Below are 18,902 nucleotides of genomic sequence, written 5' to 3' on the forward strand. Positions count from 1 at the left end.
TGCTCTTCCAAATATCTTTCTCTTTGACTTCATTAAAATGCCTCATCCAAAATTGATTAGCGATAGGTTTTTTAAAAACTGAATTTCTAAAAAAACAATAAAACATTTGAACAGTTCCCAGATTAAAGTCAATCAATTTATCTTTCCATTTTATAAATACATCCATTTTGTTTTCACTTCTGCCCCCTTTGCTTATGTCATCCAGCCATTGCCCTGGGATTGCCTTTTTCACATCCTCATATTGTCTTCTTAAAACCGACACATTAAAATCCTCCTTCTCCTCTTCCATAGCATCTATAATGAACTGCAGTGGTAAAAATCCCTCTTTGTATTCACATAAAACATCTCTTATTTTTAGAATTCCCACCTGCATCCACTTTTTAAAATAAATGTCCCGCTCTCTTAGCTTTATTTTCTCATTCAGAAACAGAGGTTGATTTAAAACCGCTTCCCTGCCCTTCGGATTAAAATCGACCTCTGTTAAAAAAAGCCTCCAAGCACTTAAAACTTCCTGATAAAATCCTGGTATACCCTCTAGCATCCAATTTTTGAGTTTCATCCATAAAATATTATCTCCCAATTTAAAATTGCCACATTTATTTAGATAAAACCCCATTGATTTCTTCCATTCAGCTTTGCTTGTCCTATCCAGATATTTTTTCACAACTTTCACCCTCATACTTTTCATTTTTTGTTCCACATCCACTAAACCCATCCCTCCCTCATCCAGCTGCCCTATTAACGTAAAATAAGCAATCCTCGGAGGCTTTTTATCCCATAAAAACTCTAAAACACATTTCTTTATCCTTTTTGAAACCCAGTTTGGTAATGGCATCACATGTAAAACATACCACATTTTAGACAACATTAACAAATTTACAATTAAAATTTTCCCCTTCAAACTTAAAAACCTACTCCTCCAAAAAATCAGCCTTCTCTCCATTCCCCCCACTATCCCTTCCCACATATTATCTACTGCCACTTTTTCATTCTTTGCTAAAACCGCCCCTAAAATCTTCATTTCCTGCACCTCCTTGAACTTAAAAACCCCTGCTAAATCCACCACCCTTCCAAATTTCATATACACTGTTTTTTCTTCATTAATTTTTGCACCCGACCCATCACAATAGAATTGAATTTTTTCCATAACTTTTTTAACGCTTTCTATATTTTCCACCACAATTGTCGTATCATCCGCGTACTGGAAGATTTTCTTAAATTCCCCTTCCTCTTCCATTTTTATTCCTCTTATTCCTTTCTCCTTATTTATTAAAAGTCCTAAAGGTTCCGCCACCAATGAATAAAGCTGCGCTGATAACGGACACCCCTGCCTTATGGACCTTAAAAGTTTAAAAGGTTGACTTAAAAAACCATTACATTTTACTTTCGTTAAAATATCCTTGTATAAAATTGCAATCCATTTAATAAAGTTTTCCCCAAAACCGAAATTCTTTAAAACGGAAAATAAAAATCCATGCTCTACTCTATCAAATGCTTTCTCAAAATCCAGACTAAAAACATATGCATTCTTTTCCTTTTCTTTTATATAACCTATTATGTCTCTTATGCTACTTGTAATGTCTGCTATGTCCCTCCCCTTTACACCATACGCTTGATTAGTTTCAATTATACTTGGCATTACATTCTTTAATCTGTTGGCTAAAACTTTAGCTAAGATCTTAAAATCAGTGTTCAACATTGTTATGGGTCTAAAATTCTTCAAATTTGTTTTATCCCCTTTTTTCTTGTAAATTATTTTCATTAAACCTAACCCCATTCTTGGATTGAGTCCTTCTTTCCTAAAACCATCATCATAAATTCCCTTTAAAATCACACTGAGTTTTTCTTTAAAAACTTTGTAAAATTCACTTCCAATACAATCTATTCCTGGACTCTTTTTTACTCTTAGGAGGTTTATAGCTTGTATAATTTCTTCTGTTCCTATCTCCCTTTCACAGTCTCTTTTATCTTCTTCTCCAACTTTCCTAATTATCTGTTGCAACAAAACATTCCTTTTCTCCTCATCCACCCCTTCTGATTTAAAAAGTTTTTCATAAAAAGTCTCTATTTCTTTTAAGATCTCCCCTGCATTAAAAACTGACCGTCCATCTCTGTTCTTAAGTTCTTTGATCGTTTCAGCTTTTCCTCTGCTTTTTTCAAAATTAAAAAAGAATCTGTTACATTTTTCCCCCTCTACTGTGTATTTAGCTTTACTTCTCAACATCGCTCCCTTGCATTTCTCTTCCTCCATTTTTTTCAGCTTCTCCTCCATTTCAAACACTTTTTGCCCATTTACTTCTTTTTTGTTTAACTCTTCTTTTAACATTATTTTTATTTCTTTTTCCTTAGCCCTTTTAACCCTTTGCAGTATCTTACAGTAATTAATTTAATATTTCTTTATTTCAAATTTCACATTTTCCCACCATTGTCTTTTATCTTCTAAATACATTGCATCTTTTATTTCCTCATCTAATAAATTCTCAATCCCATTTTTAAAACTTTCCTGCTTTAAGATTTCTGTATTTAAAATCCATACCCCAGGCCCTTTCATTTCCCTTTTAAAATCCATCCTTATTAAAACCATTTTATGATCACTTAAAGTTGTTTCTTTATAAAGTATATCATCAATAAAACAATCCAAATTTCTTGTGCTTAAAAAATAATCTATCCTAGTTTGACACATAAAATTCCCCACTAATTGTTTTCTTGAATATTCTCTCTTCTTTCCATTTCTTTCCCTCCAAACATCAATCATATTTTTTTCCTCCATCAATGATTTAAGTTCCTTCCTTCCACCGTCCGTCCTAAAAACCATCCCATTAGCCATGTCTATTTTGTTAAAAACAGTATTAAAATCCCCTGCAACCACCACCCTTTTCCATTTCTCAATTATATCTCTTAAAACATTAAAATACATTTTCTTCTCCTTTTCCTCATTTGGTGCATGTACATTTACTACAATTAATTTTTCATCTTCAAATTCTATTTCTGCTGCAATACATTTCCCTTTTTTATCATCATACATTTGTTTTGTCATAATATCTTTCCCTTTTCTTATCAAAATAGCCACTCCTCCTCCTATACTTTTCTCCCCATTACTAAAAAATATTTCCCCTTCCCACCTTCTTTTAAAATCCTCCATTACATTCCATTTCCAGTTAGTTTCTTGCAATAAAATCACGTCATCATTTTTACACAACTCTTTCAGCTTTTCAAATTTAAAACCATTCATTAAACCTCTTGCATTAAAGGTCACAATTCTCAAAACCATAAGATAAAATAAAACAAATAAAATCCCCATCTTATCAGTCCATATCCTTTGCCTCTTCTAAGATTCCACCACTGTCTTGTTTCTCTGTACCATCTTTTTTCAACACTTTTTTCCTTGCTTTTTCAATGTTTGGCGTTACCTTTTTCACTCTTCTTCTTTTATTCGATGTCCCCGTGTTACCACCATCCGTGATGTTCTCATTCTCTTTGCCTACCACCCTTTCTTCGTTGACCCGTTCCTGCTCCTCTACTTTGTCCAGTATATTTTGTAAACTCGCAGTTATCTGCATTGATGTCCATGTCTCTTCCTCTTCCTGTGTTAATCCTATCGATTCATGTCCGTTGTCGATGTCTGTGCTTTCAGTGTCCTTTCCCTGTGATCCTTCTGCGTCCTCCTGTTGCTCTTCCTCATTATCACTCTCATGCATCCGCCTGCTCACCTGATCCTCCTCCTGCTGCTCATTCTCCATCCAGCATTCACATTTGTCCAAAACCATCCTGCAGTCTGGGCACCTCACCGCAATACAGTCTCTCGCAAAATGGCCCCTTTCCTCGCATTTGCAACACTTGAAGTCCGGACAGTCCTTCACTATGTGGTCAGGGCTCATACACAGTCTACAGGTTCTCACCTGCTGGCTGTGTATCACCCTAAAGTATTGAATGCCTTCCTCCGTCTCCATCCTTGTGCTGTAAGGCAAGGAAGCCACTTCCTTTGGAAAGCGCACTCTTAGGAACCTTGTTCCATCTTCTATGCGGGTGCCCGAGTAGAATCTCCTTCTTATTTGAGAAATGGGAGTTACTCCCCATCCTTCTAGTTTATTTAAAAGCTCCTCGTCATCCAGGTATGCAGGCAAATGCATAAAAGAAACAACAAAGTCCCTGTTCCGCAACTTTTTGATTTCACAATTTTTTCCTTTAATGGTTAGTCCATCAGCCAATTTCTCAGTGTCCTCTTCATGCTCCAATGTAATCTCATATTCCCTCATCTGCTTAGGCCTCACCGCTAAAATACTCGTCACTTCAATCTTTTCTGTTAAGGCTTTGATAATGTCCTCCGCTCTCCCGTCATTTACCTCTGACAAGTCCACCACCACCGTCGCTTCTTTTGTGTAAATCCTCTTGCCACGCCTTTCAGTATAATCCCTTTCTCTTTGTCTTTTTTCCGGTCCATTTTCTATTTGTTGCCGTGTTCCTCGTGTCAAATCCATATCAGTTACCAATAATCCGTCCATTTTACAAAACAACAACAACAAAAAAAAAATCAAAGGCCCCTCCCAAACAGCAAAACTGTTGGGAGGACACAAACTAACAAAAGTAAAAAACAAAAAACAAAAGAACAAAAAAAAAAAAAAAAATTAAGGTTTAAGGTTTGGGTGAGCCTCCCTCACCCCACTGTGGCCTAAACACTTCCTGTTTGCTCACTAGCGCCTCTAGTGCACCCAGGGTGGTATGGCCGTAAGCGAGGGTTGCTGCCAAGAGTGGGCTTTTTAAAGATCAGCCACCATCTCAGCCATCATAAAGGCGAGTGTATTAGATCAGAAGTGAAGAAAACCCAAAAGCATACAGCACCTGGTATTCCCAGGCGGTCTCCCATCCAAGTACTAACCAGGCCCGACCCTGCTTAGCTTCCGAGATCAGATGAGATCGGGCGCACCCAGGGTGGTATGGCTGTAAGCGAGGGTTGCTGCAAAGAGTGGGCTTTTTAAAGATCAGCCACCATAAAGTATTAGATCAGAAGTGAAGAAAACGCAAAAGCTTACAGCACCTGGTATTCCCAGGCGGTCTCCCATCCAAGTACTAACCAGGCCCGACCCTGCTTAGCTTCCGAGATCAGACGAGATCGGGCGCACCCAGGGTGGTATGGCCGTAAGCGAGGGTTGCTGCCAAGAGTGGGCTTTTTAAAGATCAGCCACCATCTCAGCCATCATAAAGGCCAGTGTATTAGATCAGAAATGAAGAAAACCCAAAAGCTTACAGCACCTGGTATTCCCAGGCGGTCTCCCATCCAAGTACTAACCAGGCCCGACCCTGCTTAGCTTCCGAGATCAGACGAGATCGGGCGCACGCAGGGTGGTATGGCCGTAAGCAAGGGTTGCTGCAAAGAGTGGGCTTTTTAAAGATTAGCCACCATCTCAGCCATCATAAAGGCCAGTGTATTAGATCAGAAGTGAAGAAAACCCAAAAGCTTACAGCACCTGGTATTCCCAGGCAGTCTCCCATCCAAGTACTAAACAGGCCCGACCCTGCTTAGCTTCCGAGAGCAGCCGAGATCGGGCGCACCCAGGGTGGTATGGCCGTAAGCGAGGTTTGCTGCCAAGAGTGGGCTTTTTAAAGATCAGCCACCATAAAGTATTAGATCAGAAGTGAAGAAACCCAAAAGCTTACAGCACCTGGTATTCCCAGGCTGTCTCCCATCCAAGTACTAACCAGGCCCTACCCTGCTTAGCTTCCGAGATCAGATGAGATCGGGCGCACCCAGGGTGGTATGGCCGTAAGCGAGGGTTGCTGCCAAGAGTGGGCTTTTTAAAGATCAGCCACCATAAAGTATTAGATCAGAAGTGAAGAAAACCCAAAAGCTTACAGCACCTGGTATTCCCAGGCGGTCTCCCAACCAAGTACTAACCAGGCCCGAACCTGCTTAGCTTCCGAGATCAGACGAGATCGGGCGCACCTTTTTTTTTTTTTTTTTTTTTTTTTTTTTAACTCATTCATAACACAGATTTAAACCAAGAAACTAAAACAAGACAAGTTCATCCTCTTTTGGCAAGTAAAAGTGCTTTTGTTTAAAAGCACATATAACATCTTTGGTAAAAATTTTATAAAATTCCCCCATCTTGTTCTCCATTATAAAATAATTGTACAACATTTTTACATAGTCTTCCACCATCTGTTTAAAAAGCACCCATAGATTTAGAGTAAAATCTCTGTTTCTTGCTACATTTCTTCTTTTCCATATTGCTTTTTTCGCTAGCATTAAAAGCAAATTGACAAGTTTCCTATTTTCTTTGTTCTCCGTCATTCCCAGCATAAAAAATCTCTTCCATTCAGTAACCTCTTCATTTCCTCTTAATTCTTTAACCATTTCTTTCAATTCATTGAAAAATGGATTCAGCTTTTCACAGAATAAAAACAGATGTAATATCCCTTCATCATCTTTTTGACATACTTTACATTGGGCATTTCTTTCTTTCTGCATTAAACACAATCTCATTTCTGTATAAATCACATTTTGTCTAATAAAATAATCTAAACACTCTAAATCCACATCCAACCATTTCCATGTTCTGTTCTTCCAGATGTCTTTCTGTTCAATTCCGTTAAAATTCCTTAGCCAGACCTGGTTGGCCACAGGTTCTTTAAAGACTCTATTTATGAAAAACTCATAAAACATTTTCACCGTGCCCAAACTAAAATCTACCTTCTTGTCTTTACATTTTAAGAACACCATCATTTTGTTTCCTTTTACTTCTTTTTTGTTAATCTCATCTAGCCATTGCCTTGGGATTGCTTTTTTGACATCTTCATACTGTTTTTTTAAAACCATCACATTAAAATCCTCCTTCTCCTCCTCCATCGCATCCATAATCACTCGAAGCGGTAAAAATCCCTCTTTCAACTCCCATAAAACATCCCTCACTTTTACTATCCCCACTTGTAGCCACTTCTTAAAATAGATATCTCTCCCATGTATCTTTATTTTTTCATTTAAAAACAGCGGCTGATTTAAAATCCTTTCCCTCCCCTCTGGATTAAAATCCACCTCTGTTAGAAAAAGCCTCCAAGCATTTAAAACCTCTTTATAAAACTGTGGAATCCCCTCTATCATCCAAATTTTCAACTTCATCCATAAAATATTTTCCCCAAGGTTAAAATTCCCACATTTATTTAAATACAAACCCATCAATTTCTTCCATTCAGCTCTATTCTTGTCATCCAAAAATTTCCTAACCACTTTTACCCTCATGCTTTTCATCTTTTGTTCCACATCAACTAAACCCATCCCTCCCTCTTCTGGTTTTCCTATCAGCGTATAATACGCTATCCTTGGAGGCTTTTTTTCCCATAAAAATTCTAAAATACTCTTTTTTATTCTCTTAAAAACCCAGTTTGGTAATGACATCACATGTAACTTGTACCACATCTTTGATAACATTAACATGTTTATAGTTAAAATTTTCCCTTTTAAACTTAAAAATCTATTTCTCCAAAAAATCAGTCTTCTTTCCAGCCCTCCCAGCGTCTCTTCCCACATATTATCAACAGCTTCCTTCTCGTTCTTTGCTAAAATTGCTCCTAAAATCTTCATCTCTTGTACCTCCATGAACTCCACAACCCCCGTTAAAACCTCTGTCCTTCCAAACTTCATGTATACTGTTTTCCCTTCATTTATTTTTGCACCTGAGCCGTCGCAGTAGCATTTAACTTTTCCCATCACTTCTTTAACACTTTCTATATTCTCAACCACAACTGTCGTATCGTCAGCGTACTGGAATATTTTCGTTAATTCTTCTTTTCCTTCAAATTGTATCCCCTTTATTCCTTTTTCTCTGTTTATTAAAAGCCCTAAGGGTTCCGCCACCAAAGAATATAACTGCGCTGACAGTGGACAACCCTGTCTTATGGATCTTAAAACTTTAAAAGGCTGCGTTAAAAAACCATTACATTTTACTTTTGTTAAAATATCACTGTATAAAACTGAGATCCACTTTATAAAATTCACTCCAAAACCAAATTGTTTTAAAACTCCCAATAAAAAACCCTTTTCCACTCTGTCAAAAGCCTTCTCAAAATCCATGCTTATTACGTATGCGCCCTTTCCTTTTTCTTTTATGTATCCCACAATATCTCTTATGCTGCTGGTGATGTCTGCTATATCCCTCCCCTTTACTCCGTAAGCCTGGTTAGTTTCTATTATGTTTGGCATGACATTCTTTAGTCTGTTTGCTAAAACTTTAGCTAAAATTTTAAAATCTGTGTTTAACATTGTAATGGGCCTAAAATTCTTCAGTTCTGTTTTATCTCCTTTTTTCTTATAGATTATTTTCATTAAGCCTAAGCCCATTCTTGGGTGTACTCTTTCTTTTTTGAAAACCTCTTCGTAGATTTCTTTTAAAATTGTGCTTATTTTTTCTTTAAAAACCTTGTAAAACTCACTACCAATACCATCTATTCCTGGGCTTTTCTTCACTCCTAGCTGATTTATGGCCTGCACAATTTCTTCTGTTATTATTTCGCTTTCACAATCCTTTTTATCCCTCTCGCTGACTTTTCTTGTTATCTGTTGTAATAGAATATTTCTTTTTTCCTCATCTCCCCCCTCTGATTTAAAAAGTTCTTCATAAAATGTGCTTATTTCCTTTAGAATCCCCTCTGTGCTTAAAACCGCTTGTCCTTCTTTATTCTTAAGTTCCTTAATTCTTCCCGCGCTCCCCCTGCTTTTCTCAAGGTTAAAAAAGAATCTGTTACATTTTTCCCCTTCCACCATATATTTTGATTTACTTCTTAACCCTCTGGGCCCTGAGGGTGTTTTGGGGACCTGGAGAACTTTCGACATGCCCTGACATTTGTGCTTTTTTCAGTTGCTTATAAAAATATAAATGGCTAAAGTCTAATAACACTGTAAACAGCACAAACTGGGCTACAATAATATGTTAGCAGCATTTATGTACATGATTGTGTTTTTGAGAAAACAACGTTTATGCGTGGTTAGTGAAAAACTAACATTTTGAAGTCACTGAAATAAGACCATAAAACACATACAGAACAACTGATCACAAGACTTTTGAGAACCAGATCTTGTAGGCTAGAATATTTACTTCACAATTATGTGAAAATCATCTTGTTTATTTGCTCACAGAAAACAATACATTGATTTAAATTTTTAAAGACATGTTTTGTGATCGAGAGCCAATATGCGAGGGAGTGGTAATGGGCTTGAATATTAAGTGGTTCTCACCTGAGAGACAAAGGGCCCTCCCCTAAAGGCTGCTAATGGCCCATCAGTGTGACTGTGACTGAGGCAGGTAAGAGAGTGTGAGGAGACTGAAAAAATGGGTTTCTTAAATGATTTGTATTTTATTTACAACACAGTATAATCAAAACATACATAATGAAGGTCAAAGACACATTATTGTGCACTGATCTAACCACAGAGATGTGAGCAGACTTTGACATGTTCCTGCAACAGATTCTTCTGTTGAAGTTGAACTTCTGATGTTAGTGCAGCGCTCTCAGAGGAAAACAGTTTGAAGAGACTGAAAGTCAGCAGGATTCATCATCTGTGGTGCAGGTGTCTGATTCAATAAAATACAAACAACCAAAAAAAGAGAAAAAAACATTTGTGAGCATGTTTATATCAGGAGCATATATATATATATATTTTATATAGGTTTTGTAGTCATAGACTCATTCATGCTTTGTATTATCGTAAAAAAAAACATTTTATATCTGAGAAACTAATTATTATTGTTTAGCACGTTATTAAAATCTATTTTTGAACAGAGTAGGCTATTAATCATAAACATGTTCTAAACTAAACATACTTAGACTCGTAGCATTCATCATGTTACAATGTGCTCTCATATTACTTTTATTGTTTTATACTCGCGCCGTAAGAAATTTAAATACAATGAATTGCCCATCATATTCACAATGTTTTACTGGATTTCAAACATTTTAGTCAGGAATTATAGTCATCCTGAACATCATGTATGATTTTATAGTATAAAAGATATGATTCTGCAGTCATAGACTCTGTACATGTACTATAAAAGGATATACTTCGTACTATAAAACATATATTTTATATCTGAGAACTAATTGTTATCGTTTAGCACGTTATTAAAATATATTTGTGAACAGATTATTAATAATAAACATGGTCTAAACATTCTTAGATGCGTAGTATTCATCGTGTTGTAGTTTGGGAACAACCCAACTAGTAATGTGTTCAAGTTTATGTCACAATAACACGTTAACTAATGCAGAAAATAAACATTACTTACTCATCAGATCGATTTTGAGGGAAATCCAGCCTTTACTCAGCGCGTCTTATGACGTACTTCGATATGACGTACTTCATTTGAAAGAAGACACTTCAGGCTTTCTATAGAGATAACTCTCATGTCTGTCTGTTGAGTATTCGCTGAGTTACACTTCATTTTAGTGACGCATTTCTGAAAACAGATCGCGGAGACGGAGAAGACCGAGAGCGCACGCTGTTTGTTTTCTTTATTCTTCAAAAGCACAAAGTTTAGTTGTTATTATGAGTGAATACAAATAAAAGAAGACCCCTTACAGATTCGAATGGTGTATTGCTCTTATCTGAACGATCAAAAATGGCAGAGTAATTCAAGCTCATTTCTGCCTCATCAGGAAAATCTGCCCCAAAACGCGTATTCGCGTTTGTCGGGCTCAGAGGGTTAAAAACTCCCAGCCTGGTTCATTACTCAAAACCGCAATCATGGGTAAGACTGCCGACCTGACTGCTGTCCAGAAGGCCATCATTGACACCCTCAAGCAAGAGGGTAAGACACAGAAAGAAATTTCTGAACGAATAGGCTGTTCCCAGAGTGCTGTATCAAGGCACCTCAGTGGGAAGTCTGTGGGAAGGAAAAAGTGTGGCAGAAAACGCAGCACAACGAGAAGAGGTGACCGGACCCTGAGGAAGATTGTGGAGAAGGACCGATTCCAGACCTTGGGGGACCTGCGGAAGCAGTGGACTGAGTCTGGAGTAGAAACATCCAGAGCCACCGTGTACAGGCGTGTGCAGGAAATGGGCTACAGGTGCCGCATTCCCCAGGTCAAGCCACTTTTGAACCAGAAACAGCGGCAGAAGCGCCTGACCTGGGCTACAGAGAAGCAGCACTGGACTGTTGCTCAGTGGTCCAAAGTATGCAAAGTATTGCATGTCATTCGGAAATCAAGGTGCCAGAGTCTGGAGGAAGACTGGGGAGAGGAAAATGCCAAAATGCCTGAAGTCCAGTGTCAAGTACCCACAGTCAGTGATGCTGGTGTTGGTCCACTGTGTTTTATCAAGGGCAGGGTCAATGCAGCTAGCTATCAGGAGATTTTGGAGCACTTCATGCTTCCATCTGCTGAAAAGCTTTATGGAGATGATTTCATTTTTCAGCACGACCTGGCACCTGCTCACAGTGCCAAAACCACTGGTAAATGGTTTACTGACCATGGTATTACTGTGCTCAATTGGCCTGCCAACTCTCCTGACCTGAACCCCATAGAGAATCTGTGGGATATTGTGAAGAGAAAGTTGAGAGACGCAAGACCCAACACTCTGGATGAGCTTAAGGCCGCTATCGAAGCATCCTGGGCCTCCATAACACCTCAGCAGTGCCACAGGCTGATTGCCTCCATGCCACGCCGCATTGAAGCAGTCATTTCTGCAAAAGGATTCCCGACCAAGTATTGAGTGCATAAATGAACATAATGGCCATTCTTTTATTGGTCGGATGAAATATGCTAATTTTTTGAGATAGGAATTTTGGGTTTTCATGAGCTGTATGCCAAAATCATCAATATTAAAACAATAAAAGGCTTGAACTACTTCAGTTGTGTTGTAATGAATCTAAAATATATGAAAGTCTAATGTTTATCAGTACATGATGAACTTTATCACAATATGCTAATTTTTTGAGAAGGACCTGTATGTAATCTATATATCTAAATAAAAATAGACTATATTCAGTATATGATCCAAAGTAACTAGTAACTAACTACTTGAGTAGTTTTTTTATCCGATACTTTTTTACTCTTACTCAAGTAACTATTCAGATGATTACTTTTACTTTTACTTGAGTAAATATTTCTAGAAGTACTTTTACTTTTACTTGAGTACAGTTTTTGAGTACTCTACCCACCTCTGAAAATATATAACATTAAGTATTTGACTTAAAGGGGGAGGTGTCAGGGTATTGTAGTACCTAAGACATGTGTTATACTATCTTTGGTCTTTTGAGGCTTTATTGAAGAACAACTTGGGACAGCAACTTAGTTCTCATCCAGATTCAGAACACAGACTGATTCTCTGAAGTTTGTGACTTGCCCATACAGCACTCCTTGAGTCCCCCTAGTGGGCTGGATATAGTATAACACACGTCTTAGGTACTACAATACCCTGACACCTCCCCCTTTAATATATTTAATATATTTTCTGTAAACTTACCCAACACAATGACTATTTAATTTAAAAAAAAAAGTTCAAAATTGGTTAATCAAACAACATTACTCTGCCGTTGCTGTCACACATCACATTCACAAATATTCATTTTACATTCAGTTATTACCAAGCCCGGTCACGTAACTCAATAAAGTCACTCGTTACTGACAGTATGTCGATTACTCTTTTCTTTTGTCTTCTTTTTTTATTTTCTTTTTCTCTATAGGTTCAGCCGCTCCACAGGCTTACTTACTCTGCCTGATCTAGTGATGTTAGGTTTCCTTACAATGTTCTCTGCAGGTAAATCAGAGTCCACACAAAGTTCTGTGATGACTGTTTTGAACCCTCCCCAGTCTTAATAGTAATTCCTGGAACCTCTTCTGGCAGCAACTGAAGATGCCTGCGTTTTCTCCTTTTCTCTCCCTTTTTTCCACTGAAGACCTCGTATGTCCTTGGAGTAGCACTCTCTGCCAACACAGTAGCAGATCCCTTCCACTTTGCTTCATTGTCTAACTTTAACAAGACTGAATCACCTGGTCTAAGAAATGGTAAGTTCTTCACACCATGCCGTCTGTTAAAGTAGGATGTTTGTTTTTCTTTTGCTGCTTTGTCTCGCTCTTTTATGTTTGATTTGTTTGGCCACTTTGGTCTCAGGTTTTTCGGTAAGGTGGGTAGTGTAGTACGTATTTTCCTTCCCTTGAGCAATTCCACCGGGCTGACCCCAGTAGAGGAGGTAGGAGTAGTTTGAAAACACATGAGTGCTACCACTGGTTCGTCCTGTTTCAGAATGTGCTTTGCAGTTTGAATTGCCTGTTCAGCGTGTCCATTTCCCTGTGGATTGTGTGGACTTGATGTAATGTGCGGAGTATCGTACATACCACAGAAGCTTCTCCAAGTTTCACTGGAGAATTGTGGCACATTGTCACTAACAATTTGTTCTGGAATGCCAAACCTTGCAAATAACGCTTTAAGTCTTTGAATAACATGCTCTGATGTAGTAGACTGTAGCAGAAGGATCTCCATGTAGCACGAATAATAGTCCGATACCACCAGATATTGTTTCCCTTCATGCATACACAAGTCCATAGCCTTTCTGGCAGAGGTGTGGACTTTAGAGTTGAACTTCAGAGCTGTGCAAGTTTATTTTCTATACAGAACCTGCATGTCTCTATTTTGCGCCTAAGATCCTCAGAAATTCCAGGCCACCATACAGCCTCTTGGGCCTGTACCCTGCATTTTGATAAGCCTTGGTGTCCGTCACGAATTCTGCCAAGCATCTCGCGTCTCATAGTTTTTGGAATTACAATGCGATTCCCCAGCACAATCAGTCCATCACTTACTGACAAAGAGCCTTTCCATTTGGAAAAACTCTACACTGTTAGGAACACCTTTGGCGTATTCTTGCCATCCTTTCGTAATGAATCTCTCCACATTTTGTAGCTGCTCATCCTTCTGTCTCTCCATTTTTATTTTTGTCAACTTATGTTGAGACACTGGCAGACAACCGATGACTGCATCTACATGACAACTCACATCTGCTGTCATAAAGTCCTCCATTGTGTTTAACGGGCTTCGCGACAATGCATCTGCAACAACCAAGCTTTTTCCTGGTACACACTCAGCTTTTGCATTAACCCCCTGGGGTCTGAGGGTGTTTTGGGGGCCTGGAGAAGTTTTGACATGCCCTGACATTTGTGCTTTTTTCAGTTGCTTATAAACATATAAATGGTTAAAGTCTAATGACACTGTAAACAGTACAAACTGGGCTACAATAATATGTTTGCAGCATTTATGTACTTGATTGTGTTTTTGAGAAAGCAACGTTTATGCGTGGTTAGTGAAAAACAAAAGTCACTGAAATAAGGCCTTAAAAAACAGTAAATTTGTTTACAAGACTTTTGAGAACTGGATCTTGTAGTCTAGAGTTTTTGTTTCAAAATAATGTGAAAATCATCTTGTTTATTTGCTCACAGAAAACAATATATTGAATTAAATTTTCTAAGTCACTTTTTGAGTATAAAGGGTCTATGCAAGAAGGTATCAACCTTCACATTCTCAATTTCATACAACAATAACGGCATTTCTATAGCTTCCAGTTCATCTGCAATAAAGGAAGCAAACGCCTCGTGATCTGCCATGAGTCATGACTTAGGTAGGCTCGGCCTCAGACGTCACGCCCACGGACCGTTGCGTCTGATGCATATGGCACACTTTTCTGGAAACACTTCAGGAATGTCGAAGTCGTCATCTGACTGGTTGAATTAAACCGGATTTCCGGGAGACGCGAGAGTCGCGTTTATTTCCAGTCCACCAGGAAACAAAGCTGCTGTGGCGTCAAACCCCCTCACGAAAGAAGAAATCCGTCGTGTTTACAAATGTGACGACGAACACTTATCAGGGCCAACTAAACGCTGGATTTTCAAAAGTATGTGAAATATTTAAAGTTTGCGGCATAGAATCTTTAAAATACATCCGAGAGTTTCACACACCGGTTTGTTTTTGTGGCGACATTCCATGCCCCGAACCGTGGGCGTGACCGCATTAGATATAATGAGTTGAGACGGGAAAACTGGACATCGCGTTGGCTTCATATGGATTACTTTAACAGAGAATATTTGTTTTGGACGTGTCTTACTTCATTTAAAAGTAGACATTTCAAGCTTTCTATACATATATTTCTTGTGTATTTGAGGTGAGTATTTGCGGAGATTCATGTTGTTTTATTTATGTGTCTGTGAAGAGAGGTGCCAGAGACAGAGCCGGCGGAGAACGCACCCTGTTTATTTTCTCTATTTTTTAAAAGCATATTGTTTTGTTGTTATTATGACTATACTCATATAAAAGTAGACCCTTTGCAGTTTCAAACAATACTTTGTTCTTATCTGTACGATCAAAACTCGTGGAGTATTTTTAGTTCTTTTCGCGGTCATAAAGAAAATACGAGACAGCCCGCACCTTCTCTATAAGGGAATATCTTGTTTCAGACACTGTCACTCTTCTAGAACATTATGCGACCAGTTTCCAGCTGTTGTCATGCTTTTGCAGTAAAACACTGGCGATACTGTAGCTGCTAGTATCCGCTTATACCGCTGTTTCTTTAACCAGATCATGGCCCTTTCGCACCGCAGGAACCTTTTCATCGTACCCAAACTACTGTGGAACTACCCACTATTTGGCGTGTTCGCACCGTGCTTTAGTGAGCATCATTACAGGCCGGTGTCGTTAACCTCAATCATAATTAAATGTTTTGAGAAATTGGTCCAAAATATAATTTTCCATATGTTTCACCATTTTTGGACTTAATTTGCATACAAGCAGAAAAGAAGTACAGATGACACAGTGGCTTGTCTTCTGCACTGTTTGCGTCAACACTTGGACATTTGTTCTGACTTTAATTCAAGTCAGCATCATCAGGTAATCAAGAAATTACAGGTCCTGCAAGTTCCATCACCATTAATTGACTGGATTTTTAACTTTCTGTCTAATAGGCCGAAAGTAGTACAAGTGAACAATTTTTTATCACCCACCATTGTTCTTAATACTGGGGCCCCCCAGGGATGTGTATTAAGTTCATTCCTCTACATTCTCTATACAAATGATTGTCAAAGTCCATTTACTACTATCCATTATTTTAAATGCAGATGACACAGCTATTCTTGCATTGCTCAAAAGCAGAGATAGCGATTATGTTTTGGACTATCAACGTTCCACAACATATTTTAGCACAATGGTGTGATGACAATTTTTTACATCTCAACATTTCAAAGACTAAAGAACTGGTTTTTAGATCCTCCAAAACACAGAATCCCAGTATTGACATTAATGGAGAGATGGCTGAAAGAGTGGAGCATTTTAGATACCTTGGCATTTCATTGGATGAGCATCTTAATTTTAATCAGTGTATTTTAGGTATTTATAAAGGCTGTCAACAGAGACTTACAGTTCTTCGTAAACTTTAGCAGCTGTCTGTTCAGCCTCGTCTCCTTCTCCTGTATCAGAGTATTATTGAGCCAGTTATTATGTATGGTGCCATTTGTTTTTTCATATGCTTAATAGGAACAAACTTTTAAAGTTACCTCATTTGGCTAGTAGGATTATTGGTATTCCTACTCCTAAATTATCAGACTGTGTTACTTCAGCTACGATTCAGAAAGCACGTATAATCCTAAATGCCCCCAGATCACCCACTCCATCAGTATTTCATCACTCTCCCATCTGGCCGTAGGTATAGACTACCTATGCGTAGGAGGAATAACTTTAGTAAGAGTTTTCTTCCTACGGTACATAATCAGCCTTCATCTTACACTCTAGCATTTATTTTTTTTGTGGGAGACGTAACTGTTTGTGAATGTATTGTGACAAGTTTGTACATAATGTGTAGCGGTCCTTGTGTTTTATATGCATCTTCTGTGAAAATTAATTTCCTCTCTGAGGACAAATAAAGTATCTAAATGGTTTATGGTTGACTAATAAACAAGCAACATACAGCAGGTACCATTTTTTTCATTTTACACAGGTTGATATATTCTTCTTAAAGCTTTACAATGTCAGATTAAAGTTAGGCTATAAATAAAAATTATTTCTTATTACATACCATTTTGTTGGCCTAATTCAAACAGGCTCTTTTAGCTTCTGTAGCTTTAAATGCAAATAAGCTGCTGCTCTCTACACCCCATTCTTCTTTTTCCTCAGGCCAGTAAATAATAATAATAAAAGAACATTAAAAAAATCAGTTCTCTACAGTTCTCAGTGCATCACATGATGTTCTAGGATTGTGCTCTGCTTGCTTACCTCATGCATGCAAACTACTTGCAGCCACTCCAGCAACTCAACAAAAGCTCTACTCATGATGTGCTCTGCCAAGTGTGGCTGTTATCTGACAGCAATATCATGTGTTCAGAATATGAATTTCGTGCAATTCTCATAACTGGGTCAAATTAAATTGGAGGAGAAAAAGTCTAAAAAAAAAAAAAAAAATGGTCAAGCTAGTAACCTAATAATCCTAAAAAATATTTGTTATATTTATTATTATTATTATTTGTTATTTAGACATTTCTTGATGGATGAAGGACCATCACCTTCAACTCAACCTGGCTAAGACAGAACTGCTTGCTCGACAGTTCTATCAAACCTTTACAATTAATCTAGAACGCGGCAGCAAGATTCATTTTTAATGAGCCGAAAAGAACACACGCCACACCTCTGTTTATCAATTTGCACTGGCTACCAATAGTTGCTCGCATAAAATTCAAAGCATTAATGTTTGCCTACAAAACCACCACTGGCTCTGCACCTCTTTACCTAAATTCATTACTTCAGACTTATGTACCCTCTTGCTTGTGTTCTGCAAATGAACATCGCTTTACTGTACCATCCCAAAGAGGAACAAAATCACTTTAACTCACTTTTAAATTAAATGTTCCCTCCTGGTGGAATGACCTGCCCAACTCAATCCGAGCAGCTGAGTCCTTAGCCATCTTCAAGAATCGGCTAAAAACATCTCTCTTCCATCTTTATTTGACCCTAACTTTATTTTTATTTATTTTATCTGCACTTTATTTTCTAATTCTATACTTAAAAAAAAAAAAAAAACTAACACTAGCTTTTCTAATCGTTTTGTATTTTATCTATTTGTTTTCTTTTTATTTATTATATAATTAACAAAAGCAAAAAATTATGTTTTTTTTAAGACTTGATGCTGCTAACGGTCACACTCACTTCATGGGCTTTCTCTGCAAGCTTATGAAAAAAAAACTAGCTGCTCAGTTTTCGCTCCCCCTGTGATGTAGAAAGGGGATCTTATTATAATATTACCGACCCTTAATCTGCATGTTTCCACCCAAGGCGCCGCCATTGTGTTTTTGCAAGCGACAGCAGCGTACCAGTTCTAATGCCATGACAGAAGTTCAAACAAAGCATGCTAACTGTTCTGTTTTTAGCTGCACTGACGAGCACAGAACACTATTTAGAGTCCCAGCCTCAAAGGAGGCAATTTGCTGCATTTTCCCACATCAGTCATGTTGCCTCTTCCACCATTTTGACTTTGAACAAAAATCCTCAAGTCTAGTTGATCTATGTATAAAATACTTTCAGTACAGAGAACAATTTTGAAATCTCAGTAATGTTAATACTCCACCCTCTATTTTTACAGGGAGTGTCAGGGAATGTGCGATAAACAAATCCTCCCTTGAATGAGACTCTTTGTTCAATTTACCACAGGGAGCTCAATGTGGTCAGCAGTTATGCCAGACTGTAATAACAACTACAACATCTGCTTCTGAAAAGAAAGAAAGCTATTTATGTATCACCATCATTAGGAGGGCAAGGTGTAAGAGATAACATAAAGAACCGTAGCATTAGCTTAATAAAACTTAATACAAAACTTTTTAGTAGAATTTAGTAGATTTGCCTTGATGGCACATGTACATCACTCTGCCGTACCATCTGCTAGACATCT

General features: G+C 38.0%; 1 long non-coding RNA gene across 1 annotated transcript in view; it reads left to right on the forward strand.

Annotated features, from left to right (window-relative positions):
• LOC306855355 overlaps window positions 1-18,902 on the forward strand; it is a 1,003,769-nt gene that overhangs the window by 606,029 nt on the left and 378,838 nt on the right. The gene's annotated exons all lie outside the window — the stretch shown is intronic.

The sequence above is a fragment of the Barbus barbus genome, assembly GCF_936440315.1.
Source record: "Barbus barbus genome assembly, chromosome: 3".
In the NCBI taxonomy this organism is placed as follows: Eukaryota; Metazoa; Chordata; class Actinopteri; order Cypriniformes; family Cyprinidae; genus Barbus; species Barbus barbus.